At 40.7% G+C, this 26,897-nt stretch overlaps 2 long non-coding RNA genes across 2 annotated transcripts; both read left to right on the plus strand.

Moving 5' to 3' along the window:
- Positions 1–23,318: 23,318 nt before the first annotated feature.
- LOC145051609 (uncharacterized) lies at positions 23,319–24,567 on the plus strand. Its single transcript, XR_013683727.1, has 5 exons — positions 23,319–23,626; positions 23,741–23,816; positions 24,154–24,232; positions 24,326–24,417; positions 24,505–24,567. It is a non-coding gene; the product is annotated as an uncharacterized LOC145051609 (long non-coding RNA).
- Positions 24,568–24,597: 30 nt separating this feature from the next.
- LOC145051610 (uncharacterized) lies at positions 24,598–26,624 on the plus strand. Its single transcript, XR_013683728.1, has 3 exons — positions 24,598–25,411; positions 25,491–25,916; positions 25,996–26,624. It is a non-coding gene; the product is annotated as an uncharacterized LOC145051610 (long non-coding RNA).
- Positions 26,625–26,897: the final 273 nt, after the last annotated feature.

Below are 26,897 nucleotides of genomic sequence, written 5' to 3' on the forward strand. Positions count from 1 at the left end.
TTCCTAGCCTGTCTCTAGCATGCAATAATATCTCATAAAGTGCATAATAAATATTTCATAACACAAAAGTAAGGGTATTTTGGGAAATCACCGTTTGGCTCTGGCTGATTGTACACACTGCTCTTTCTTGCTTTCTCTTTGAACTCTTATTCACTTTTAGAAAACCATTTATTTGGAAAAAAATTTCTTACTTCCTCAGTTTGAGTCCAGATTTACCCGTAGGCGCGTCCGAATCCCTCAAACCAAGGCTCTGATACCAATTTGTAACACCGTGATTTCCAAAAACAAAATTTTCATTTAAATAATCAATTTAATATTAAAAACACTTGTTTAAAATCTTATTCACATTCGAATTACAAAACATAGTTTCATTTTCATTATAATAGAAGACCAGGATCCTCCAAAACACAACTCTTTCTTCGGTGTGTACAATCGAACCGTTGCCATCCTGCGTTACTGTAAGAACCTGAAACAACATAACATAAACAACGTAAGCACGAAGCTTAGTGAGTTCCCCAATATACCTTACGCACATACGCCTTTCCAGGCCCTGACCTTCCGATCAACTGTACAATGCCTTCCGGCCCATGAGATACTCGCCTTCCGGCCCATAAGATATTTGCCTTCCGGCCCATAAGATAATTGCCTTCCGGCCCATAAGATAATTGCCTTCCGGCCCATAAAATAATTGCCTTCCGGCCCATACACATATATAACACATAATACAAATACTCTAACACATAAAGCACATATATCATATATCAACCTGCCTTCCGGCCCGTAACATATTCTAACACATAAAGCACATACACCATATATCATACCTGACCTTTCTGTCACATAATACTTTGCCTTCCGGCCCATATATAAGCATGTATATCACGCGTAGCAGCTAACTTTCCATTTATAGCATATAAACATAACACATAACATACTTGACCTTCCGGTCACACAATCAAACCCTTCCGGGTGAAGTATAGTGAGAAGACTCACCTCGCGGACACTGGAAGATAGCAACTCCTGAAATCCCTTGCACTTGATCCTCCGAGCTACAAGCTCCCTGTAACATCATATATCCCTTATTAATACTTCTATCTTCCACGTTAACTGACCCTAAGAAATCACACCAGTCAACTCTGGTCAACAGTCCATTGTCAGCTCGACTGGACTCGGCGAGTTCCCTGGCAACTCGGCGAGTCTGGTCGTCCTTCAATCCTCTAAGATTCCCCTTCTACTCGTCGAGTATCCTCTTTGACTCGACGAGTCACTCCTGGAAGAATCGCGGGGCCACCCCGACTCCACTCGCCGAGTCTGAAGAACAACTCGGCGAGTCCCAGTGAATCTTCAAGCTACTCGCCGAGTCTGATCATCCGACTCGGCGAGTCCACGCCATGCAGTCGATCAAACTGCTTCCTGAGATACATATTTTCCCGAATATACAAACATAGGACCTTCTGGACCTCTAAGGGTACTAATACAGGGTTATAAACGTTGGATAACAACACAACAATCCATCTAATCTCCAAATGGGTTTCACAAACCCTAAATCCATGCACACATTCACATAACAGAAAATAATCCGAAAGGTTACCTGAATCATGCACTCTCAGTGTCCCCAAGCCTCAAAACGTGATTCCCTTGCTGTCCCATTAGCCAAAACCTTCTCCTTCTTGGACAATAACTTCCTCAAATCACCAATGATCTTCAATCCTTGTTCTGGATGCCCACAACCGATTTAGGGTCCTTCTCAGTCGGCCAAAAGGCGAACAATGGAGGCATAAGATCCCTTATATACGTCCCAAACTGAACGGCTAGGGTTTTCCACTGAACAGCGTCGACTCGCCGAGTCCATACCTGGACTCGTCGAGTCTAGCCACGAACCCGCGACCACAACTGCGACCCTACTCGGCGAGTCTGGCTCCAACTCGCCGAGTCCCCCCTTTAAAACACCCCCAAATGCTATTAAACAATACTTAAGATTTTGGGCTGTTACAGTCGTGACCAATGTTGATCGGTTGATCAGGGTATCCTTCGTTGATTATTTCATTTCCTTTTGTCGGGTCTTGTCGCGGTTTCTTTGTTTCCTTAGTCATCTCTGTTGGCTTCATGACCGTAAAGCACTGCAATTCCCTGGGAGGGGTGGCAAGTACTGCGGCTAGGCCCGCCTAAGTGTCGAACTTCAAGATTTCATGCATGGTCGATGGGACCGCTCCTAGCTTTAGGAGGGCCGTTCTTCCCAAGATAATGTTGTGCTCTGCCGAATGTCGAATGACCACGAAGTCGATTAGGATTGTCTTCTTTCGTTGTTTATCGTGGCTGGTGATTGTTAGGGGGAGATGAATCGTGCCCAACGGGCACATGATGTGGCCGGTGAATCCGACCAGTCTCCCCGCCGTGGGTCTCAGGTTGTCTTTCCAACGATCTGGGAGAAACCGAAAACAGTGATCATAGATTATGTCTGCCGAACTCCCGGTGTCGACGTAGACTCTGTGTATGGTTACATCCTTGATGGAGACCTGGATTACCAATGGGTTATCACCTCTCCATCCTTCCGGACGGGGGGCTTGCACAGAGAACGTGAGCGTTCGCGTCGGGGGCCTGGGGACCCATCGGTTTGGCGATTGTGCATCCCTACTTCTTTTGTTACATATCATGAATATGTCCTTGGGTTGAACTCCCTCTCAAGGCGCGTTCTTGGCATTTTCGACATCAAATTTGGCTCGCAGGCTCCATGCTATTTCCATTAAGTCTCCTTTGAGCTGCTTTTCTTCCATTTCCTTCTCGAGTACCGAACAACTAGCAGTGCCGTGTGTCTTGCTTTTGTGGTATTCGCAATACCGACTCTTGGGTGACTTGGCTGGTTGCTGTTTTTCTGATACCGTGTACACCTCCGATCGAAGAATCTGTCTGTCGTCTCTATCGAATGGCCAAAACCTCGCTTGGGGCCTTCTTATCTAGCCAAAGTGCCTGCCTCCCCCTCGAAAGTCCGTGTGGCTTGGATTGTGGCGTTTAGTCGTCATAGCATTTAGGTATGCCTGTTTTGCTGCTTCGCCTTCTTCCTGCCTCAGGTATCGTTCTACCCTCTCCTTTAATTCGGCCCTCGTTTGGGGTTTCTTACTCATGAGCTTTTGTGACAAAGGGCCTGGTAAAAGTCCCCACGTGAAAGCGCCAACTATGAGTCCTTCATTGTGTCCTGGCATGTCTAACGTGGCGTTTATGAACCTGGTGAAATACTCTCGCATGGTTTCACCCTCCTTTTGCTTGCAGCCTATTATGGAATGAGAATCTCCTTTGTACTTTCGTAGCTGCATGAAGTTGGTAAGGAATAAGTATTTAAGTTGAGAAAAATTAGAGATGTTGCCTGGATGCAACGTCTTGAACCATGTGTCTGCATTGCCATCGAGAGTCGTCGAGAAATATGTGCACCAGAAGCTCTCATCAATGTTCAGAGACGTCATTGTCCACTCATATGTGTCGATGTGGCTGTCTGGGTCGGTAGTACCATTATAGGTTTTGAGCATTGGCAGTTTGGCCGTGTTTAGTATTTCGTAGTCTAGCAACTCTTTGACAAATGGGGATGTGACGCTGCGAGAAAGGCAATCTTGGGTTGGAACGGTTGATGTTCCTTACGACTGGTGTTGGAGGTTTAAACCGTATGACGATGATGCATGATAGCCTGGACTTGGTCCGTAAAAGGGGTGTTGTTGGAATGGAAACTGGAGAGAATAGCCAGAAGAGAAGGGGTGTATTGGTGTTAAAGGGCTGATTGTCGAGGCCTGCTGGAGGTTATGGTTGGAGGCAATGGTCGGTCCGGTCCACGCACCCGCCATCGAGTAGATAGGTGGTGTATGAGCTACCATAGCCTGCACCAGTGGGGGTAAGGAAAGCATTGGGCCCGTTCAACCCGTCACCTGATTGAACGGTGGCACTGAAAACGGCGACTGAATGTTGAGAACTCGGCCTTGTGGTAGCATCGTTGAGTGGACCGGTGGTGGTTGATGCATTGGTGGTACAAAGAATGGCGGCATCTGAATGGATGTGGTTAAGAGTGGCCCCGCCGGAGTTGTTCTCGGCTGGTGAGTTGTTGGTTGCGAGGCGGTGTTGGTGGTTATCGTAGAGCTTCCCTCACCTAGGGTTGCTTTGTTGACTGCCGTGGGCGGTGGTGTTTCGTCCAACGTTGCCATGGAGCGTATGGGACTAGCCTGATGGCCATCGTGTCCATCGCTGCCGTCGGATGCCATTGATTCTTTAGCCTTTTGCTTTTTTTTTGTGTTCTTCTTCTCACAAACGGATGGCTCTAAATGATGTGAACTGGCTTCAACCGGATTAGCGCTACTGAATCAGGTTCCTTGTTTTCTCTGCAAGATCACAAGAAAGAGAGGCTGTCAGCTGTTTCCCGGGAGGGTGCTCCCGGAAGAACGCTCCGACGGTCAAGTTAGAAGGTATATAGGGTTTTGAGTGTTTTCTTTTTAGAGAGAAGAGCTTACCTTGTGAGTACGAGGGTGCATCCTTTATACCTAGCGCTCTTGCCCAGTCCGTATTGGACAAGATCGCTTTTTGGGGAGACAAGATCAGAGGCGCTGATTGGAAGGTCGTGCATCCTTAACCGTCAGGGCGCTCTGATTGGCTCTGGCGGTAATGGCCTGACCTCACTGTCTGTCCCCTGATTGTCTCTTTTGTCTTGGAGCTGGGAGCGTTCTTTGGCGGGTGCGAGCCCCTCGCCTGTGCATTCTGTCCCCAGGAGCGCTAGCGGGCGCTGAGCCTGCTGGGCTTAGCCCGACTGGAACGCTTGGCGCTTCGGCTAGGTGCGATTCTGTCGTGCCGCCTCAGGCACGTCATCAACTAATATCATCTCAAAGTTCGTAAATATCATTAATATGATAACAAAATAGGTTAATATGATTAATACAACTCTAATCATGTCTCAAATTGTTTCTGTTGAAATAAAACTTCTTCAAAATGTTAAAATTTCATCGTTTTATAATGTTTCACTCATTATGTATGCAAGGATTAATCGCTAGGCGTCCTCTAATCGGTCGAGTAGCGCCTAGGGATTAATCGGGACCTAGTCAGGATTTTTACAACAATGCTTTTTGCTCTTGTATTGCACCCACTTGTACATTAGATTAGAGACAATTACAAGTTTCTTCTTCATGCTTGCTATCTTGATGATATGACCTTCATTGGAGATTTAGAGGATGTGGCTAGAGTATTGGACATAATTAGGGTGACAGGTCCAAGATTGTGTCTTGAATTGAGTATCAATAAAACTGACTATTTTGGCGTTTATATGATGGTAAGAAGCTTCTTGCGGGTTTATTCCCTGTTGACATTGGGCGACCGTTATTGGTGGGGGGGGGGGGGGTGAACCTTCTTGGAGGAGCTGTTAGTAGAAACGTGAGTTTTATTAGTAGGTTAGCCATGAAGAAAGCTACCAATGTTGTTGATTCGGTGCACCTTTTTTCACGGTTATGTGACCCCCATAGTGAGCTCCTTTTGATTCGATTTTGCATAGGCCTTGCCAAACTTTTCTTTGGCTTAAGGACGTGCCAACCCGTTTACATGCAGGGGGTGGCTATGTTCTTTGATAAATGTTTATGTAGGTTGATTGAGGATATTATGGTTTGCGGGGGTCCTTTCTTTGGGGACATTCAATGGCGACTTGTTTCATTACAAGTTAGGTTTGTTAGTTTAGGGTTGTAGGCAATGGTAAAGGCTTCCTCTTATTCATTTGTGGCCTCATGAGGTCAATCGTCGGTTTTACAAGACCACATCTTACGAGATAGCGACATATGTGGTATGAATTATAATTATGTTTGTGATTTGGCTTGTCTTCATGATACGATTCCGGGCATTGACTTCAACGGTTTCACTAATAAGGACAACACCCCTCCAAAATCCCAACATTCATTGATGAGTTCCCTTTTTAGTAAAATTATCCAAGACATGGAAGTTCACTTCGAAATGACTATTAGGCATAAAATAGTTTTTGAGTGTCTAAGGGCACCACACGCTCAGGATTTTCTTATGATCCCTTTAATTCTAGTTGATGAGACATTCCCTATTTGTCGCAAGGTGTAACATCCCGATGTTCAGGTACTTCTAAATTCATCCCTATAATTTCATTTCATGTCAATTGGTCAAGTGATAACATTCTTGGGGTTTGGACACAGCGTGTTGGAGGCACCAACACGTCGTGTCTGAATATTAAAAGGCGCGGGTATTATTTGGGCAACACGACGTGTTTCACCTCGGAACACGGCATGTTGACCGCTGAAAATGAAACCCTAATATTCTGGGTCTTTCTCCCTATTTAGAGGAATATGGAGGCTAGGGTTTATTTACCCTCAACCTCCATCATCCCCCCAAGCTCTGAAAAAAAACCCTAATCATTTCCTCTCCCATTTGTGAAGCTAGTTGGTGTTTTGAAGGAAGAAGGTGAAAGAAGGAAGCAAAGATCCATCAAGAAAGCCCCATTCTTCAGTTTGGCACTCTCCTGGACCTTTGTAAGACCCGATTTTATCATTTAAAGTTGTTAGATCTTGAGTTTTGTCCCTTTTTCTCCTTGTTCTTGGATGTTACAATGGATGGATCTCATAAAGTTTGCAACTTTATGAATCTCAGGTCAAGGTGACCTAGTAGTGGCTTGGATATGCTCTTTAACCAAGTTTTGATGCCATACATAGAGATTACGTCATAAATCCCCTTTTTGACCTAATATGGGTTCAAGAAATGAATTGGACATGATGTCTAAAAAGCACCAACCTGTGGGATGGTTTAGGTGTTAGAACCACTTCCGGAAGGGATGGACTTCAGATCTTAAGGATCAAGGGTATTGTGGTTAAGCACTTGCATTGTCAAGTTTGTAATTTGGGTTTTTGGACCATTTAGTAGTCCCAATGGATGAAGTTGGAAACTTTATCCTTCATAATCACATTTTTGGTCTAGATCTGAGTTTTGGAGCTCTTGGGGGTCGAAAAGGCAGCTGAATGTATTAAGCTGTTGGAACTCTGGAGAACACGACGTGTTGGATGAGGTTTTCCCGTCTGTTTGGATGCTCGAGGAACACGGTGTGGTCAAGGGGAATGCGATGTGTTGGGTCAACATGGACTATTGACCTTGACCATTGACTTTGACCAAGTTGGACTTTGAGGGTATTTTTAGATTTTGATGGAATTGGTCACTTGATGAATGTAGGTATTGTGCAGAGAGATGAGATTTCGGAGTCGGACCTCATCATTTCTATTTAGTATGTGAGGTGAGTTTTCCTTATTGTACTTACAGGTCGAAGGCACCAAGGTTGGCCCTTTGGAGTGTTATCTTGAATATCGTATGATTGAGTATTGTAGTGATCTGTTATATATGTATCATGGTAGATAGGATGATGATATGCTTAGTGCTCTATAAGATTTGTCTGCTTGTTATTGGCTGGTTAATTGTATGTTTATCTATTATATATATGTGTCGACACGATGTATGTGTGGTTGGGTTGAGGCAGTCCCGCTTTGTGCTGAATGCTAATAGGCCCAAGGCGGCCCGGATAGACTGAAGGTCAGTGGGGTGTACCAGTCAAGCCGAAGGCCCGGAGAACGGTCCAGATAAGTTGAAGGCATGATGTAGCGTACCACTCATGCTAAAGGTTCTGTGAGCGGTCCAGGTAGATTATACGCCGGTGGGGAGTTCCAGTCAGACTGAAGGCTCTGTATGCATGTTGTTTATTGTTATTATATTGGTTTTGTGTTGGGCTGGTATTTTGGGGGAACTCACTAATCTTTGGGCTTATAGTTTTAGGTTATGTGTCAGGTACATCATATGATCGCGGGAAGGCAAAGGCGTGATTGTGCACCTCCTTGTGTTTTGTTTTATGATTTTGGTGAAAGTCTGGTAATAGACATGTTTTGAAAACTATTTTGTAAAAAATGATGTTTTGTGGAATTGTTTGAAAAGTTTAAAATTTTTCATGAATTTCATGGATGTTACAAGTTGGTGTCAGGGCCTTGGTTTGAGTGAATTAGACGAAACATTCATGTGAGTCCAGTCTCAAACTATGGAAAAAGATTTTTTTTCAAACGATTTTCAAAATCTTTTCAAAATAATCAAGTAGGATGCGATGTGTACGATCAACCGGAGCCAGTAAGTAGACCCCAAAATACCACACTATTATTTGATATTGTGATATGTTAAAACAACATGCTAGTGATAGGCTAGGGATCTTCAATAATTTGCATGATAGAATTGCTTGATTATATGATGCCTGATAGCCTAGGGTTCTTCTTACATGGAATTGACATCATTTTTGTAGTTGCTTAATGCATGTATTATGGTTATACATAACTAAGACTCTATAGCTTGAAAATGTTTGGTTTGCCCTTTTTTCATGTTCTTGTTTAATGAAGGGCTTAGGGTAGGATCAACTATTTGACTATCTATAGGGTCCAATGTTATGTATGACTAGCGCACACAAGTCTTGCATGGTTGGTGGAAGTTTCATGGATGAGTGTTGTGGAGTCAGCCGACTAGTTCCAAGATAATTAGCGTTTCCTCTAGGGTGTGAGGATTGAGTGTATGATTATGTTAGTGTGTAATTTTAGGGTTGTTGAGTTGATCCTCTGAGACAAATACGGGTTACTAGAAGCACAGGACCCATATGCGTAACAAGGAAGTCACAACCCCTAGGGCTTTATTGGGATTTGGTTCCCTGATATGATATGTGTATTATCTGATATTCCCTGGTTTATTTTCATTAGGGTGACGACGAGGCGAGTTGAGACTAGTTCTGGATCGGGATCAGGAGCTAGCAGTCAGGGTGGGTCAGCTGTGTTGGATGACAGGATTTGGGAGATTCTACATGAGGAGGTTGTGGCTATTGTCAGGGACCAAATACTGGAGTTATTTGGGTCTATTAAGACTGTGATGATGGAGATCTTTGATGACAGATACACGACTGTTGCTGCTGCAGCCTCCGCAGCCGTTGCAGCTACAGGTGTTGGACCGGGTCGGGTTTTTCAGTATCGGGACTTCGACAATACGAAGCCTCCGACTTTTGATGGAGTTCAGGACCCGATCGTAGCCATAGGGTGGCTATCTGATGATGAAGGATGTTTTTCACATGCTCTTGCCCAGCTGACCAGAAGGTCAGGTGAGCTCTAAACCTCCTGAGGTGCGAAGCGAAGGATTGGTGGAGACTTGTTACGGGATCGTATTCTACTGAAAAAAGGGCTGCGGTATCTTGGGAGCAGCTCATGGAGATGTCCCGTACTCGATATGTGCCTCGGGTAGAGCATGAGAGGTTGGCCCAAGCATTTTTGGATCTGAGGTAGGGGAGGATGTCGGTGATGGAGATCGCCATGATGTTTATTGAGAAGTCCATCCCAGAGTTTGCTTCGAAGTAGGCTCAGATGACCCTTTAATTGAGCATGCTTAAGACGGATATCAGGCAATTTGTTTCCACCCAAGAGGATGTCGGTGATGGAGATCGCCATGATGTTTATTGAGAAGTCCATCCCAGAGTTTGCTTCGAAGTAGGCTCAGATGACCCTTTAATTGAGCATGCTTAAGACGGATATCAGGCAATTTGTTTCCACCCAACGATATGATTCTTTGTTGGAGATGCAGGAGGCCACCAGGTGGCGTGAGAATGAGATAGAGCTGTAGGTGAGAGAGTAGAGACCGACCACGACGCAGTTGCAGCCAACACCGAAGCGGTTCAAGGCTGCTGATTCTAGATCTGGGGGTCAGAGAGGCCAAACTTGTGGGAAGTGCGGTAAGGTTCATGACGGGGCTTGTCGATCAGGAGGTGGATGCCACAAAAGTGGCAAGGATTCGCATTTTGCGGGGGATTTCCATCAGCTAACCCCAATTTTGAGTACCAAGATTTTCTATCATTGTAGTCAGGTTGGCCATGTGAAGGTCAATTGTCCATTTCTCGCCGCCAAGCCGACGCAGGCCCTTGCGCCAGCTACTTTGAGGATCACATATAGGCGCCGGGGAAGGGTGGAGCCCCCGAGGGCTTGAGTTCGTGCTTTTCAGCTCACTGCCGAGGAGGCCATAGCAACTCCAGATGTTGTGACTGGTGTGTTTCTATCCATTATCTTGTGATTATTAATTGTGTTATGCTTATATATTAGACAAAATTGCAAAAATGGTCCCTGTCGTATGCATTTTTTTGGGGTTTTAGTCCAAAACACGACTTTTTTGGATTGGTGGTCATTTTGATCTAGTTTCGTTGCGTTTTTGGTCCCTCAGAAAATTGAAAAGGCTATGCCCTTCTGATACATTTTTTATGGTTTTTTCTATTTAATTTAAAGTTTTATTAATAAAAATTATGGGGCCCACCTCTCTCTCTCTCTCTCTTTCTTTCTCTCTCTCTCTCTCTCTCTCTCCCCCTCTCTCTCTCTCTCTCCAAAACACACACTTAAGACTATCGAGAGCACATACACACAATCTCAAGAACACCTCCACCTCCATCTCTATCGTCTATCACTGTTCACTACCACTACCATCCGCTGCCAACCACCTTCATCTCCTCCACCCTATCCCATATATCTCCTTGCTTAACCTAGTGAACAATTGATTTTCCTGGTTTGTTTCTAAAACTGAAATTGATTTTTGAATCTATAAAATGCTTATGGATAATGGGTTTTCAAACGCTTATTTGGTTGTTGTTCTTTAAGAAAGGGTTGTGCATAATCTGTCCATCACCATCTCTCAAGAAACTAGTAATTGAAACTGAAAACATCAACACAATTGTCTCCAAACTCCGACCAATTCTATCTTAATCCTCACATTTGTGCTTCACTGCCTCCCAAATCTGTCCCAGAATCCTCGTCGTGGGCACCTCAATGGTCGTCGCCTATTTTATGTTTAACAAACGGCAGTCTAAGGTTCTTTTTGGAACTGATATAGACGCTCGTTACACTTATCCCTTGCTTTCTCAATGTGTTTGCTTTGATCCTTCAATCGATGGAGAATTCTATTAAATGGGTATGGGATTGAGTTTTAGTGCTTCAATTAGAGGTTGTGAATGGGATTGAGTTTGAGCCTTAAACACTGGTGCCTTACTTTATCGATCTTAATTAATCTTTATTGTCATCTCCAGAGAACAATCTTCAAGATCCATGACCAAGGTCCACTGAAAATGAAATCGAGATTTGTAGATCTGTAAGTGAAAGAAACCGAGAGTGAGGGTTGGTTTCTTACTGCTATGAAGATGGTGACAATGGTTGTATGGAGAAGATGACAGGTCGATGTAGGTGGGTCGATTACCACTAGTCCAGGTCGTAAGGGGGAAACAAGGGAGCCCATATTGAGTTCATGAAATTAGGGTTTGTTGGTATTACCAGCATCGAATGTAATTGTTTTTTGGGCTATAGCGGTTGTTGTAGATGATAACTTGGTGGGTAGATGTGGAATTTTGATTAAGAAGGAATAGATGAAGAAGATGAAGTGTTCATCTTGGGTAAAAAGATAAAGGAGAAGGATGTGGGGGTATACGGTGAGGAGAGAGAGAGAAATATAGAGAGAGAGGGAGAAAGGGAGAGAGAGTTTTATTTTTTTTAATTAGTTAAATAAATAAATAAATAAGTATTTAGATTTAAAAAATGAAAGAAATGAAAAATAAATTACCCAAGGGTATTACAGTCATTTCACTATTCACATGGACCAAAAACGCAATGAAACTAGTTCAAACGGACCATCAATCCAAAAAAGTCGTGGTTTGGACTAAAACCCCCCAAAAATGCATACCACAGGGACCATTTTTGCAATTTTGTCTATATATTATGTGCTTATGTTACGTATGTTTCTAATGAAATCTTTGCTTGCTCTAGTGTTGTTTGACTCGAGTGCGAGTCGGTCCTTTGTATCTCGATCGTTCTATAAGGAGTTTGATATGCTCGTTGGGGAGTTGGAGTGTCCGTTGCGAGTTTCTATCGCTAACAAACACGGGGTTTCTGCATCATCAGTGTATTAGGGTTGTGTTCTGGAGATCTTCGGGGTGTCGTATCCAATTGATTTGATCCATATCCCCATGGGGGATGTTTGTGTGATTGTGGGTATGGATTAGCTGAGCCGGTTCAACACTATGATTGATTGTGAGGGCTAGCGCGTGGTGATTCGAACCCCAAGTGGGGGAGAATTGGTTATCTATGAAGAGGGCACCAGGATGGTTTCAGGGTTTTGGTATGCAGCCAGGGATCAACATTATATTCACTATGGGTGTGCAAGCTACTTGGCTTATGTGGTGGATATGCGTGTTGGGCATCAGACTTCAGGTTTAAAGGTCCCGGTTGTCAGGGAGTTCGCAGATGTATTTCTGGAGGAGTTACCTGGTGTGCCTCCCGAGAGGTAGGTCAAATTCAGGATCAACCTTGTGCCAGGTGCGACCCTTATTGCCAAGGCGTCGTATCGCTTGGCACTGCCTGAGATGCATAAGTTGTCATCTCAGCTGCAGGAGCTGCTAGGCTAGTAGTTCATCAGACCGAGTAGTTCTCCGTGGGGAGCTCCGATTTTGTTTGTCAAGATGAATGATGGTTCACACCGGATGTGCATTGATTACTGGGAGTTGAACAAGCTAAAGGTGAAGAACCGTTATCCCTTCCCACAAATTGATGACCTATTTGATTAGTTGCAGGGTGCATCTTGGTTCTCGAAGATAGATCTGAGGTGTGGGTATCATCGGGTTAGAGTGAGGGAGGAGGACGTGGAGAAGACCGCGTTCCGGACTCGTTATGGGCATTACGAGTTCGTGGTGACACCATTTAGGCTCACCAATGCGCCTGCAACATTCATGGAATTGATTAATGGGGTATGCAGGCTGATGCTCAATTTTTCCGTTATTGTGTTTATTGATGATATCTTGGTGTATTCCAAGACTAGAGAGCAGTGTGAGGAGCATCTCCGTGACTTTCTGGGGGGTTTTTGTCACACCCCCAAACCTGAACGACAGAAACGTTCGTGGGCGGAGGACGTCATGTACAGTATCATAACAATTGAATAGCAAAGAAAGTACACACCACCATAATATAAATATATTTTAAAATTTTACATGATTGTATGTGTTACATGTTTGAATATCAAATACTATATGGTGATCCAAAATATGTTACTAACGCCAGCACGTTAGTCTTCAAAATTAGTTGCTACCTGGTTTAGCGTTTTCCTAAGAATACAAGTTATTTCAAAGAAAAAGTGTCAACAATAAAGTTTGTGAGTTCATAAATAGTGTTTTGAGAAAATGTATGCCATTCGAAAGTTCACGTTTGTTTTCCAGAAAATCCGATATTTTCTTATGAGTGTATGAAATGAGTATGAGTGATTGTTGTATAAATCGTATGTATTTGAACCAGGAAAATCCTATATTTTCGTAAAAGTGAAATGCAGTCTCAAATGACCAAGACTGTAACCTGTAAGCAACTATGACCTGCTCAAAAAGAATGATGTATAGTCTTATTATAAAACAAAACTATAAGAAGATTTGTATTTGAATGTGAAAAGAACTATATCTGTTACTTTTCCCGTAAAAACGTAATACCATAATAATTGTCTATCCAGTGAGTTTTTTTAACCGTACTATTATAATTTGCCTATAGCGACGTTCTTCAGGCGTCGAAATGAGATGACACTTGTCACCCCGGGGACTATAGCTAATAGTCAGGGCGCGGGATCATTAGTCCTGTATAGATCTATACACACTTGTCATGTTCTCCAGACGGGAGATTCTGGTTATAAACAAGACTTCTAGCGGTACCTTAAAAGGTATATTGAAGATGAATGACTCACGAATTCTGAATTAAGTCACGTATTAGAATGAATATGTTTGTCTCGGAAATAATTACCCTTTTCTACAGTTTTGACAAGGCATAATAATCATTTGTATGTTCTTGCATGTTTACGAATGTTATAGTATAAATGGTTACCCTTGATATGATGCAAACATATAAATAAAACTTCAAATATTCATAATTATGTTTCATCCCGAGAGGGTATAGTGGTGTAAGATGTTTGCATGTAAACAAAATCCATGTAGTAGTTATAAAAACAGCATGAAATGTATAACAAAAGATTTATGTTTTCACATGGGATTAACCGTGTGTTTACTTATATTCCCCCCGTAAAGTGTTCAAAAGCATTTAAAATCAGTTAAAAGCGTAGAAATGGGGGTATGAGCTCACTTGATTGAAGTGGTGGCTTGAAGAAGTTGAGACTAAAAATTGAGCAGAACTTCGACTAGAAAAGCTGATTTCTCGGGATTCTCGGGAATTCTCGAGACCCTTGGGAGCGTAGAACTTCCGTCAAGGCTTGAATATGAAACCGGAATGTCGGGATAGCCTCTAGAGGCTAGAAGTGCGAAATTTGGGAGAGAAAGTAGTAAATTTGTAACCAAGATCCGTAACCCTTGCACCCTTTATATAGGGGCTGGACAAGATGCGAACTCGGGGCGTTCCTGCTGGGTACGCGGGGCATTTCCCCTGAACGCAACACGCTCCGAAGCTGAAATACGTCATTGCTTACGAACTTCGGATGGGATGGCGAAGGGACAGGTCTGCGAGCACGAACGCAGGGCGTTCCCTTCGGACCAGCCTCAAAAGTTGTGCCCCGAACTTATAAAATCCGTAACTTACGCGTACGAGCTCCGTTTTCGACGTTATTTATATACACTTGAAGGTGAGAATATACTCTACAACTCTCTTTTAGACTTCATCGGCTAATTTTGCATTTATTTTTAATAATATGTTTTTAACAGGCTGGGACTGGAAAAAGTCCGTTAAAAATCCATAACTTCTTCATCCGACGTCCATTTTCATCTGCAATTTTACTGTTTTATTACTATTGAAGAGATCTTTGATTCTCGTTTAGGTCGTGTTGGCTAAAAGTCGCTTGATCTCTATTTCAAGTTTTTAGCTGTCTACTACTATGACTGAAACTTCGAAAAATCATAACTTTCTCATATGAAGTCAGATTTGGGCGTTCTTTTTATGTAAGATTACTGTTTAATGATATCTACAACTTTCATTTAGACACCTAAGGTTGAAAAGTATTTGACTTTTAGTCATTACATTGACCTGAAATATCGAGTTGTTATAGTTTTGAGGCGAGAACGACTTTATACTAAGTTTTCAAAGTGCAAGTTTTGTTTACGAGAGGTTCAGTTCCTTGGACACCTTCTTAACCATGATGTGATATTGGTCGATCCGGCCAAGATTGAGGCTGTGATGTAGTGGGAGGTTCTGATATCTCCCTTGGATATCATGAGTTTCTTGGGTTTTGGCAGGGTAATATCGGAGATTCATTTAGGATTTCTCCAAGATTGTAGTACCCCCCACTCGTCTAACGAGGAAGGGGGTGTATTTCTGATGGGGCCCTGAGCAACAATCGACATTTGAGACCCTTCGACAGAGATTATGCGAGGCCCCAGTTTTGACCCTTCCAGAGGAAATTGAGGATTTTGTGGTGTTCTATGATGCATCCATCACTGATTTAGGGGTAGTCCTCATGTAGAGAGGACGAGTGATAGCTTATGCTTCGCGGCAGCTGAAGTCACACGAGTCGCAATATCATACTCATGATCCGAAGTTGGGATAATGGTTTTTTCCCTCAAGATTTGGTGGCACTATGTTTATGGGGTCCAATGTACTATCTGTTGGATTAGTGTCTAAATCCATAACTATATTTGGTATGTACTTGACCCCGAGAGTAGCATGGTCCATTTGGGTTGCATATCATCAGGACAATTTTATAAGTTGGACTTTTGAGAAGAGGTTATTTATGATTTATTAATATATTATAAGTTCTAATATATTAATATGAAATCATATTATTAATTAGTGTTGATCAAGAATTAATTTGGAATTAATTTTGTGATCAAAAGAGACTAATTAAATATATGGGGATTGATTATGTAAATCATTCATTCTTTTAATGTGGGCTTATGATCCATAGTTCTTTATGTTGGGCTAAACCCATGTGGTGACCCATGGATGATCCATGGAGGTTTATACCCATGGAGCATGAAGAATATGGGAAGTCATGCACATTAGGGTTTACATGGTATAACCCTAATGTTGCCACACTATATAAGAAACCCCTATCTCATGAAATCGCCCCATGCATGTGTTCTTGGAGAGCCATAGTTGATTTTGAGTATAAGACTTCCTCTCTCAAGTTATCCTTTGTCCTAGATGTGTTGTGATTCCATTTAAGGCATTCATACTATTGGTGCTAAGCTTTTAAAGGTCCAAGGCTTCCAACTACACTAAAAGGTATGTCATCTAACTTGTATTTCATGTTGTTTATGCTTTTTTGTATGCTAGTTAGGATGATGCTTTGGAATATTGAATGTATGTATGTATAATAGAGAAAGCATAGATCCAAAGCATCTAGGGTTGCATGTACACCATAGGAGTGTTAGAATGCCCAAAACCCTCACTATCTACACGGATCACAAGAGTCTAAGGAATATTATGGATCAACCAAACCTAAACATGGGGCAGCGCAGGTGGCTGGACGTAGTCAATGATTATGACTGCGAGATCATTTACCATCCGGGTAAAGCGAACATGGTGGCAGATGCTCTAAGCCGCAAGTTAGTTGTATCTTTAGATGAGGCATTGTGTATGAGGATATCAATGGATTCCCCACTTTTGGGATTCATTAGGGAGGCTCAGGCCGAGGGTGTTCAGGAAGAGAATTGGAAGAAAGAGAGGATCAGGGGTGAGATTGCCAGATTTTTTTTGGATAGTCGTGGGTTATTGACCCGATGTGGATGAGTTTGGGTTCCAACGTTTGGTGGGGTCAGATAGATTGTATTGGAGGAGGCTCATAAGTCTCGTTTTTTTATTCATCCGGAAGCAACCAAGATGTATCAGGATTTGAGATTGAGCTACTGGTGGTCGTGTATGAAGAGAGAGATAGTTCGGTATTTGGAGAGATGCATGACCTGCAAGATGGTCAAGGCTGAGCATCAAAGATAGCATGCAAAGCTGCAACCTTTAGAGGTTCCCATGTGGAAATGGGAGCATATTTTCATGGATTTTATAACCAAGTTGCCGAAGACGGAAAAGGGTTTTGATGCTATCTGGGTCATCGTGGATCGATTGACCAAGAGTGCTCACTTCTTGGTGAAATTGGTCACAGGGTTATGGGGCGGACCGAAATGGTCCTTCAGACCATAGAGATGATTCAAAATATCAGGCTAAGATTGCAGATTGCTTAGAGTCGATAGAAGAACTATGCCGACCGACGCTGACCCGAGTTGGAGTTTCAAGTCAACGATATGGTATTACTAATGGTCTCACCTTGGAAGGGTGTGATACACTTCAAAAATATGGGAAAATTAGGTCCCCAATATATTGGGACTTTTCGGGTGATTTCCAGGGTTGGCAAGGTCGCATACAAGTTGGATCTTCCTGAGGAGCTCAGTCAGAATCACAACACTTTCCATGTTTCGCAGCTGCGAAAGTGCATATTGGATGAAGATGTGGTGGTTTCATTGGATGATATTCATGTCAATGAGCGCCTAAACTATGTTGAGAAGCCGGTGGCCATCTTGGATAGGAAGATGAAGCTGTTGCATACCAAGGAAGTACCGTTGGTAAAGGTTCAGTGGCAGCATCAGAGGGGCTTCGAATGGACCTGGGAGCCGGAGGCTGAGATGCAGGAGCATTATCCAGATTTGTTCACTGCAGCAGAATTTGAGAACGAAGTCTAGTCCAAGTGGGGGAGAATTGTAACATTCTGATGTTTAGGTACTTCTAAATTCATCCTGATAATTCCATTTCATGTCTTGGGGTGTAGCTAGGGGCATAGGGCTTCTTGCCACCTTTATGTGGATATAAATTTCGTCGGAAACGGACTTAGAACAAAGAAGTTATAGTACTTTGAAGTTGTTGGCAGAATTGGTCCCTGAATGGAAAAGCTTGCACTTCAGCCCATGCATGCAAGGTGGCAGCCAGGTGAGTACGCCCTGCATAAACTGGGGTATGCTCAACGTAGTGATGGATAATGAAACGTGGGTGTTGAAGATGTACACCCAACGTACAAGGATTACGCCCATCATACGTCCAGGATCTCCAAAACCCTAATTTTAAGGGCTGGCTCACTATTTAAAGCACCTTAAATCCAAGGGGGTGTGCCTCCCTTTCATTCTTAGAGCTTTAAACCTTAAATTTGAGTGGTAGCTTCATACAAGAGTGTTGTGAGCTTTGTGGGTGTATTTTGGGTGGTTTTGGTGCATTTCAAGAAGATGGAACTTGTTGCAAAGATGGGAATCAAGGAAGCACTTGTGGATCTGGCATTTGGGACTCATTCTCAGCTTGATGAAGGTATAAAGCTTTGATCTTGATCATTCATCTCTTAGATCTACCATTGTGAGAATTTTGGTCCCAAGGATGGAACTTTATGGTTGAAATCCGGCTCTTAGGCTTAGAGTTGCCACTCTCTATGTTAAATGAGTCCCTAAGGCAGAACGTTGCCATGTTGGAGGTCTTAATGGGTTCATGCATGAGTTAAGACCATTTTCATGGAAGTAGATTATCATTTTTGGATTTTGAGCTTATATGGGTCATGCAAAGCCATCAAGTAAGCAACTTTATAGTTTAAGACGTTGAAGAGGACTTGGATATGTAATTGTAGCTTTGGAGTAGAGTATTAAGCACTTAATGGAAAAGTGGCATAACAGAGGAGTACGTTGGGCATACATGCAGGTACGCGCAACGTACACTGCTTTTAGCTAGTACGCTTAGCGTACAAAAGATTATGCCCCACGTACTCATAAGTTATAGGTTTGGTGTGTTTTGGGCCTCGGGTTGGGCCAAACAATGGACTTTGTGTTTTGGGGCCCTGTTGGGCCATCAGGTTTTGGGATTGATATTTATTTGTGGAGGCCCATTATGGTTTTGAGCCAAATTTGGAAATTGGGCCATTAAAGGACTTATGGACATTAGAGTGTTAGGCTTTTGTTTTGGGTTTGGGCCTTAGTTTTGGATCATACTGGGCCAGGGGTAGAATGGTCATTTTACCTTAAGCATGGATTAAGGATTATGGTATGGGACCCAATTGCTAATTAGGTATATTGTTTGGTAGTGACAGCTCGGGAAGCTAGCGGGGCAACAACTAAGGAATTCATGTGGGAAGCTTCTGTAGTGCGAGGTGAGTCTTCTCACCATATCAATGGGTCTAAGGCACCAAGGCCGTCCCATTCTATGATAGTTGGTATACTTGTTGTGTAGAGGTGTGTGGCATATTTATGCAGTGATATGTGGTAGAGATAGCTTTTACAGCTAATGGTAGAGATAGCCTTTGTGGCTAACAGTATAGATAGCCTATGGGGCTAACGGTAGAGCTAACCTTTGGGGCTAACGATAGAGATAACCTTTATGGCTAATGGTAGAGATAGCCTTTATGGCTAAGGGTAGAGATAGCCTTTGTGGCTAATGGTAGAGATAGCTTTATAGCTAATTGATATGTGATATGTGGTAGAGGTAGCTTTTATAACTAATGGATATGTGATATGTGGTAGAGGTAGCTTTTACAGCTAATCGATCTGTATTATGTGGTAGAGGTAGCTTCTATAGCTAATTGATATGTGGTATGCGGTAGAGATAGATTTTATAGCTAATATGATATGTGTTATGTGGATTATGTGTGGGGTATGCTCTAGGGGACTCACTAAGCTTTGTGCTTACGATTTACAGTTTTGGTTTAAGGTATCAACGTTTTGGAAAAGAAGAGCTCGAATTGATCGCAGTGCACACACCTATGATTTCCGCAATGATTGATTTTGGGATAAACTCTGATAAATGATTTACTTAAAGATGATTTGGAGTGTTTAATTAAATGGTATCAATATTTTAGTTATATTAAAGATAAAAAATTTACTCTTGATTTTTGGGTTGTTACATGAAGCCCCAATATTCTGGGTCTTTCTCCCTATTTAAAGGAATATGGAGGCTAGGTTTGTTCACCCTCATCCTCCATCAGCCCCTCAAGCTCTGAAAGAAACCATAATCATTTCCTCTCCCATTTGTGAAGCTAGTTGGTGTTTTGAAGGAAGAAGGTGAAAAAAGGAAGCAAAGATCCAACAAGGAAGCCCCATTCTTCAGTTTAGCATTCTCATGGACATTTGTAAGTGTCCAAGACTCGATTTTTATCATTAAAAGTTGTTGTGCCTTTTTCTCCTTGTTCTTGGATGTTGCAATGGATGGACCTCATAAAGTTTGCAACTTTATGAATCTCCAGGTCAATGTAACCTAGTAGTGGCTTGGATCTGGTCTTTAACCAAGTTTTGATGCCATGCATAGAGATTAGGTCATAAATCCCCTTGTGCTCCTATCTTCTCACGTACCACGACTGCTACCTGAACCTGGAAAACATGAAAAACATCTACTACATCAGAGCACAAGACTGGTAAGTTACATTCTAATATGTTTCATGTTATCATACTCTTCTTCTAATATTTCATTATTTACATACTCTAACATTGTACTCTTTTCTTTCTCACACTATGTAATCTATTCTCTTTTCCGCATAGCATACTCTGTTATTCTTTCTCATCCCTCTAACTCTTCTACTCTTTTCTCATGTCTTCTCATATCATCTATCTCATACTCTACCTTCTACTATTCTTTTCTAATCTTTTCTCCTCATCTTTACTCTCTCTTAGCCTTATATCAGCTCATCACATACTCTACACATACTCTATATTCTCTTTCTAAATCTCTCTCATACTCTCCTTTCTGCATCTATTTTCTTGTCCCTTACTCCTATCTCATCTTATACTCTATATGTTCTTCTCATACTCTATGCATAATTTTCTCATACCTCTTACTCTTAGGATGCCTTCTCATACTCTATTCACACTTTATCTCTCTACTCTCAGCTAGACCCAATGGTACCACCTTATACAATACTCTCTTCTATCTTTTAAGGGAAACAACATCCCACTAACATTACCGGGTACACTCATCCAGACTTAGGTGTTGTTTGTTTTTTGAAGCAAAAAATCATGAAGTCTGCAGACCGCCTTTGCAACCCTCTACAGTAGAATAGGTGGAACAAACGGCTGCAGACTGTAATAAGAAGCGTGTTTGTTTTTTTAACATTTCCATGTTGCTATAGATATTAGAAAACTAAAATAAACTGATTTTATAAACCGAAAATAGTTTTTTAATAACGAAAATTTAATAATGTATGACATTTCAGCAAAAAATCATGATATTTCAACAAAAAATAAAGATATTTTAGCAAAAAAAATAATAATATTTCATCAAGAAATTATTATTATTTAATAAAAAATGAAAAAAAATCAACAAGAATAAACAAAAAAATGAAAAAAGTAAAATATGATTTCGGCAACATATAATCAAGATTTCAGCAAGAAAAAAGAAAAGGAAGAGGTTGGAAGAGGCAATACAAGTGTTGCGCCAAACAGAACACACACAGAGGTTTTCTAATCTGAAGACTTCTAAAAAACAAACAACTGCGAGATTAAAAGTGTTGCGCGTGTGCTGCACCGCGCAACAATAAAAGGTCTGAAGAGTTTTTTTTCCAAAAAACAGACAGCACCTTAATGCTTCTTTTGATCCCTTGTAGATACTTAACATTCTTCTTCTCTTGAATCCCTCATGATTTTCCTTATTGTTAATCCCTTACGGATTATATCTAAGTTCTTAAAAGAACTCTCTTACCTTGTTCCACTCATGGATCCTTTCTCAATCTTATAAACCACACGTAAATCTTACTATAAGGTACTTATAGTACTTTAATTTATATTTTACATGTATAATTTGTTGCTAGAGTGGAAAGGAATCGAAAAGGTTGGAAATTGGAGCTGAATTGCAAAAAGCGAAGGAACAGTTACGGAAGCCCATTACGCCTAGCATAAGCGTAATGGGGAGTATGCCCAACGTACCGGGCTGGATGGAAACGGGTCAAGACACAGATTTTATGACTTATGCCCAACATAACTCCATGTACACCAAGAATACATAAACGGGTCGTTAAAGATTGTTACTTTATTCCCTATTGCTAAATTAATAGAGTTCAGATGACCATTCTGACTGTGTTAATTTGAATCATAGTTGTCCATGATCATTGGTAATTATGACTAGAGTTTGATCAAAACCTAGGGTTAGGAAATAAAGTAATGAACTTTAATGCGTGTGCATACATGATCGTTCTATGCATGATTTAATTCCTTTGATCATTAGGATTAATAAAGATCAAATCTTGCTTAATACAAACTGAACACTGATTTGCATAATTGTTTGTTCACTTGATCAGTGAATTAATAATGGTGTTAAAATTGAAGGATTAGTTGTCTGATCTTGATGCTAGTCATATTAGGAATCGTTAAATAATGAATAAATATCCATTGCGCTTGGTAGTTAGCAAATGTTTTGAGATGAAATCCAGTCTAAACCAAAGTACCTAAATAGATTTATCTTGAGTCAATTTATCGAGATTTATTGTTTAGTTGTTTATTTGAGATTGAATTCCATAAAACCCTTCTTTACCGTTTTTGTGTGTTTAGTGTAAACTATAATGAAGAACTCCAAATTAATTAATGATTGTTCCCCTTGTGTTTGACGCCTGGTCTTACTACAACTATACTATTGCATTATTAGGTACACTGCTTAGTGTGTTTACTAGTCAGGTTATGATAAAATCAGTTTTATAAACTTAAAACTTGAGCAATTAAATATATACATAAAAACACACATCAATAAATATATATATATATATATATATATATATATATATATATATATATATATATATATATATATATATATATATATATATATATATAATTATTATATACAAAAACCTTAAACTTTGATCGTGTACACGTGAAAAAATGTTCTTCCACTCTCAGGCTATTACATGCACTCTACAAAGCTAAACATGTGGCTTCTTCCCCGTCTTTATTATCTGCTCCATAATTCAATAAAGTTTTTAAGACAACTGCATACCAATATCCCCATAACTGCTTCACCATTATCTCTATCATCTCACCACCACTTTCGTTTATTTCACAAAAACGGTGATTGAAGAGCCAACATCTACCATCACTTCCCATTTTACCTCTTTTTCTCCTCTTCCGCTACATGTTCAAAACGTTTCTTCTACCTACCTCAATGCCAATTTCCCTCAACTTCATTCCTTCCTTCAACTTTGAAGACGATGATTGAAGAGGCACATGTGTTGATTGCATCGGTGGGCCCAAGTCTAACCTAGGGTACAACTTTTTTTTTTTGCTTAAAACAACCTCTTCATCATTTTTTTCTTTTACTCTCTCTATTCAGGCTCACTGTCAAAGCGGAGACCTACCAGAGCATGACAACATCCCTCTCCACCTCTTTTTTCTTTGAGTCACTGGTAACTAATCCATCAATTTTTTATTTTTGTTTCTCATTTGTTTTTTCTTTTATTACAAGGGATGAAAATCGGATGAAGATAAGTTAGTGTTCTTGTCCATGGGACCTGATTAGCGTGAAGCCTTGCTGACATCTACAATTTCATGCTTCAAACTAACAAGACTATCTTTTTTGTTTCTCACCCTTTATACAACAACGATGGACATTCAGTAATCAATCGGATAAATTGTTGGCGGCTGTAATTGCTCTAGGTGAACATAAAAATCTCTAATTCTTTTTTAGGGTTTAATTATTTTTTTTTGTGCAATGGTGGAATTTTGTTGAATGTTGCATGTTTCTAACTGAATTACTCGATGTTTTAACAGCTAAATATGGTTAAAACCTCCTTCTTCTATGCTACAAGAACGCACTCGGGATTTCTTCACCATCGCTCCATCAAAGGTCCTTTTCCTAAAATATTTTTTTATTAAGGCTTAATTGCAACTTCTTATTTTTGTATTTTATTCCCTGATTTTTAGTAATCTCTCTCTCTCTCTCTCTCTCTCTCTCTCTCTCTCTCTCTCTCTCTCTCTCTCTCTCTCTCTCTCTCTCTCTCTCTCTCTCTCTCTCTCTCTCTCTCTCTCTCTCTCTCTCTCTCTCTCTCTCTCTCTCATATTTATGGTTTCCATACATATGGTTTTATTTTTGAATTCTAATTGCTTTTTTTCATTTTAAATTTAATCTTGAAACCTAAATTTCTTGAAACTTAATTTTTATTGGATGTGGGTTTGTTCAACAGTAGGATGAAAGCTTACGAGTTAGAAATCTATTCTTCAGAAGAAACTAGTTCATCAGAGTCTGATGAAGAACAAAAGAAGGTATAATCTTTTATTATATGTAATTTTCTTACATATGTATGGTTTGATATTTATAGATATGGTATTGATATTTGTAATGGTAAAAATTTCAAGTTGTGGCTGCACCCCAGAATGCATCCGCTATTATAAAGAAGCTTGTTAAGGAGTCAAGGAGTTGTGATGCATTCAACTCTTCCTCTAATGAAGTAAGTGATGCGCTTCATAATTTTTTTCAATAAAGTCTCACAAATTATAGATAATCATTATAGTTTTTTCTATGGCTTTATCAATAGTTTCTCCATAGATAATCATTATATCGGGTCTGTCTCTGAATGCCGCAAGAATACCCCCCCCCCCCCCCCCCCCCCCCGCCCCGCCGCGCCGAAGCCAAGTACAGGAAATGGTTTTTGAGATTAGGGGTTACGAGTTGTCTTTCGGGAAGAAAGAATTTTGTCTCATCATCAGCTTCCGGTTTAGTGACTATTTTCCTACTTCTGCATTTGGCACCGCCTTCCATTCCCGTACCTTTCCTATGGTCCCGAAGAATGTCTCAGTCAAATTAGACCATGTTATGAAGGTGTTTAAACATTCACTTAATGAGTTATCGGACGAGGATGCAGTCCGTGTATGTCTTCTATACCTGGTAGAGAAGGGTTTCAAAGGGCGATTAGCTAAACAACCTGTTACAGAAGAGTATTGCGCTTTGCTATTTAACCTTAATGAATTCAACATGTATAATGTTGTTTATTTTAGAATTACTAATTATAACTACTTATTGTTACTAACATTTTTTAGAAATTTAATTGTTAACTAATTTTTAAGTGGCATATATTCATGGGGAGGATAATTTGGGATCAATTGTACAAACAACTATTTACTGTATTCAATAAGGTTGACAAACTTATATATCCAGACGAACCGAAAGAGAGCGAACCTTTAAAATTGACCTACACCCTACAAGGGTTTTTATACGCTTTTAAGGTAAGTATATGATGAAAATTTTATTTTTTATTTTTGCTTGCTAACATTCTAACATTTTTTTTATTTATTTGTTTGCTAACATTAAGATATGGATTCTTGAGACTTTTCCGGTGAACAGTTTGTTTGGTACCAGCCAATAGAATGTGATCCCTCGGGCTGTTGCATGGTAAAAAACGAAGCATTTACAAAAGACTCACTGCGTTTTTATAAATCGAAGATGTATGGTTACTTTATTAATTAAATATTTATTTATTTTATAATTTATGTTTATTTATAGTTTTATAATTTATGTTACCAGGATAATAGACTCGTACAAAAGTTGGAGCAGACAAAAGATGAGATGCGTGCTGAATGGTGGATAGTTAGCTCGACGTGGATTGATCGTCTTGATTTTCCCGACACTAAAGTTCACAGGGCACTTTCCCTAACACCATCATCGAAAAACTTCCCTACCAATGAGCCTCGAGAAAAGAAGGCACATATAGATGATCCATCTCACTCACCACCACCGCCGCTGGCCAGTGGCCCATCAACTAAAAATGACTGAATAATTAGTGACTTGCAAAATGAGGTATGTCAATTGAAAAATGAGGTTCGTGAATGTGGCGAACAGTTGAGGTCTTGGGATGAGCGTTTAGCAGAGCATGAAGCTACTTTAGCCATGGTTCTAAAACTTATCAATAAGACTCCCAGAGATGACGTTGGTACCTCGAAGGAGATGTAGGTACATTTTTAATTATTTCATCGTTTATGGTCGTTATGTTTTTGCATCGTTTACAAGTTTACATTCTTGAACCGTATAGGGATACTAAAATGAAAATGACTTATGGGAGCATAATTATGTCTTAAGAACCCCCGAACACCCACTGAATGACGGCCCAGAGCAGCCGTCTCCGGTTATTCAATCGTCAGATGTAAAAGTGATTCCGCGAGATGAATACAAAACACAGTCGCCGACACCTCTTAGGCGTTCTAAGCGCCAAAAAGTTATGTCCATATGGTATAAGTCACCATGGATACAAATGAATAGGAAAGGTGATACACGACAACAACCAACACCATTGGAAAATCTTTTATAGCCTACCGTACACACTAGGGATGAGATTTAGAACCGGAAAACCAGACCAGAGCCGGAATATGTAAAATCGGTCCGGGTCCCGGGTTTAAAGAATGGCTCTATCCGGGTTCCGGGTAATCTGGGTTTCAGGTCCGGGTAAACCGGGTTTAAGAACCGGAACGATGTTAGGAACCAGAACCGGTTTTAGGGGCCGGAATCGGTTTCTATGGAAAGTTTAAAACATGCATATCTCATTCGTTTCAAGTCGGATTGGCATAAAGTTTTTTCCATAGTATAGTTTATAGTTTTTAAATGATTTTAGAATATAATTTTTTCATTTTTGGGTTTATATTGATTGACTTATAGTCTCTCAAAGTCGAGATATCAAAGCTGAAAATTTTATGTTTTTCAGCTTTTTTTTTGTATTCTGTGATAGTTTTAAAACATGCATATCTCATTCGTTTAATGTCAGATTGGCATGAGATTTTTTCCATAGTATAGTTTATAGTTTGTACATGATTTTAGACTATAATTTTGTCATTTTTGAGTTTATATTCATTGACTTATAGTCTCTCAAAGTTGGGATATCAAAGCTGGAAATTTTATGTTTTTCACCTTTTTTTATATTATGTGCTAGTTTTAAAACAT

The sequence above is a fragment of the Lactuca serriola genome, chromosome 5 (genome assembly GCF_051521515.1).
Source record: "Lactuca serriola cultivar US96UC23 chromosome 5, Lser_US96UC23_V15, whole genome shotgun sequence".
Taxonomy (NCBI): domain Eukaryota; kingdom Viridiplantae; phylum Streptophyta; class Magnoliopsida; order Asterales; family Asteraceae; genus Lactuca; species Lactuca serriola.